Consider the following 3123-nt stretch of genomic DNA (forward strand, 5'->3'; position numbering starts at 1 on the left):
CTCGGCTTCTCTTTTACCTGTGACGCCAAGTGTAAAGAAGGGTTTTGTCTCCAGGAGGGCGGGTGGCCATGGCGAGGGAAGGGGGGAGGTGTGGGGGCGAGGGAGCGAGGGAAGGAAAAACCGATGATGGAAGGGGGGAGGAGTGTAGCAGGAGGAAGAGGAGGAGGAGGAAAGGATGGGGCAGGATGTGAAAAGGTTAGGTTAGGAAGGGGAAGAAGAGAGAGAGAGATGAGAGAGAGAGAGAGAGAGAGAGAGAGAGAGAGAGAGAGAGAGAGAGAGAGAGAGAGAGAGAGAGAGAGAGAGACAGACACTGGAGGTAAGTGAAAGTAATGAATTATTATATGAATTAAAGATCCGGGAGAAGAGTAAGAACAATGAAAAACTCTCTCTCTCTCTCTCTCTCTCTCTCTCTCTCTCTCTCTCTCTCTCTCTCTCTCTCTCTCTCCACGGCCTCGAGTGAAGCATGCAACGAAAGGAACCTGTTGCATAAAAAAAGAGACACGCATGTTCTCGTCACTAAAGAAAGAAAGAGCGCAAAGGAACACAAAGGAAAAACAAAGAAACGTTCGCTAAAGTAAAAGATGCAAAATACGAAAGACAAAGCAAAGGAAACAGAGAGAAAACTAAAAAAAAAAAAAAATAGAAAAAAGACAGGAAATTAAGAAGACAAAAAATCGTGGAAATTGATAGCAAAAGAGATAGAAAATGAGAGGAAATCATAAAAAAGAAAAACTTACGAAAAAAAAGAGAGAACTGAAAAAAAGATTACAAAAATAAACTGACAGAAAAGAAGATAAAGGGGAAAAATGTGATAGACTAAGCAAAAGAGGACGTAAGAAAAAAGAAGGAGAGGGAGATACAAAAGAAACGATAACAGAAGAGTAAAAATTAAAGGACGAAGAGGAGGAGGAACTGGAGGGAAGAAAGATGAGAAGAAGAATGATAACTAAAGGAAAAAGAAAATACATACACACAAAAAAAAAAAAAAAAGATAGGTAAGGAAAATAGAAAAAGAGGGCGAAGGAAGACCTGAAGAAACAGAGAAAAAAAAAAGACTAAGAGATATAGCCCGAAAAAAAAAAAATAAGGAATGGGAGATATGGGAAAGTGTAGGGAGGAAAAGATAAAAAGGAAGAAGGGGACGAGAGGGAAAGGACAGCTCCTCCCACCTCCCCTCACAGTTCGTCCTTGCTTGGTCTCACTGTCACAAAGGCGCCGTGTTGAACTTTGAGCGGAGCGTGAACAGTTACTCCTGGTGGTGGTGGTGGTGATGATAGTGGTGTTGATGGTGATGATGTATCGATGCTTTTTCTAATATCCATCTATGTCTTTTTTTTTTTATGATCTCCTTCCTTCATTTTCTTTTTCTTTTATTTGGTTGGTGATGAAGATGGTGATGTTAATGATAGTGAAAGTGATGATGATGGTGCTGATTAACAATTTTCCTCATCTTCTTTGTCTTATTTTTATAATTACTTTCTTTCAACAATTTTCCTTTTTTTTTCTATATGTTTGGTGATGGTGAAGATGGTGATGCTGGTGATAGTGAAAATGATGATGACGATAGTGTCTTTCATAATTTTTCTTCATCTTCCTTATCTTGCTTTTATAATCTTTCAGCTCCTTTCCTTCTCTCTATTTGGTTGGTGACGGTGAAGATAGTGATGATGGTGATAGTGAAGGTGACGATGATGTACTGGTGCGTTTAGTAATTTCCTATCATCTTCTTAATCATCTTTTATAAACTCATCACTTCACGTTTCTATTTTCCATTTAGTTTATGATGGTGAAGATGGTGATGGTGGTGAGGAAGAAGGTGATAATGCATTGGTCCCTTCATCTTCTTTCTCTTCTATTTATAATCCTCTTCATCCTTCCATTTCTAATTTGTTGGTGATGCTTGTTATAAAGAGAGTGATGGTGATGATAGTGATGATAATAATGCACTGGTGTTGTTAGTGTTTCCCTTCACCTACTTCTTCTTCCATAATTCCTTTCACCTTCGTTTTCTTCAGTCGGTCAGTTTCATTTATAATTTATCATAATTCATATATATATAATTACAATAATTATAATGACTGCCTCTTTCTTTCTTCCGTCTATAATTATGAGGTGGATGGTGGGCGTGGTGGGGATGATGATGATGATGATGATGATGATGATGATGGCAAGGGTAAGGATAATAATGGCTGCGGAAGTAATAGTGACAACATTAATGTTCATATTCTGTATCAGTGAAAAAAGGATAATGAAGCTGGTGATGGTGGTGGAGGTAATGGTGGTAATAATGATCGTGATGATAAAGGAGGGTGTGCACTGTACATGGCGATGATGCGTGCTACTCGTGATTAGATAAAAAAAAAAAAAAAAAAGAGATTAGATGAAGCATTCTTAAAATCACATAAGAAATTAATTGTGTTGAGTTTTATGTTATAAAAAAAGAAAAATAAATTAAAACAAAAATTAATGTACAAAAGATCGTACACTATCAATAATTCAATATAATATAAACATATGGAAGAAATATTGATCATGTTTGGTGCTGATAACATCATCATCTTGAAGTTTATGCTAAAAACAAAAAGAAAAAAAATAACGTTCTCTTTTTCGTGAGACACATTTCCCATTTTCTCCAAATTTCGAGGGTAAATCCAAGAAAACGAAAATTTTGTATCATTCCAACTCACCTCACATTTTCTTCCAATGTTTTGAAGGAGGACATAAGTATATAAAAAAATGGTTTTCTGTGGTACTCACCTGGTACGTTTTCTCTTCAAACTTCTAGGGGACACTGAGAAAAGAAAAACAGACTATGAATAATACAATATTTTTACGAAAAGTGGGGATGTTCATATCATTATTATTATTATCATCATTATCACTACTTCACATTATATACACTAAGACAGACAGTGAGACAGATAAACACGGAAGGAGACGTTGACGAAGGTCCTACAGGAAAGAGAGAGTCAGCTGCCCTGTATGTAACTCTCTCTCTCTCTCTCTCTCTCTCTCTCTCTCTCTCTCTCTCTCTCTCTCTCTGCTATACTTCGCCTCTGCCTTCCTTCACCTGTACTAAAGGTATCGTTTGCCTGAAATAGAGCGTGTTTGTTTTTCCTCACA

The sequence above is a fragment of the Scylla paramamosain genome, chromosome 20 (genome assembly GCF_035594125.1).
Source record: "Scylla paramamosain isolate STU-SP2022 chromosome 20, ASM3559412v1, whole genome shotgun sequence".
Lineage (NCBI taxonomy): Eukaryota > Metazoa > Arthropoda > Malacostraca > Decapoda > Portunidae > Scylla > Scylla paramamosain.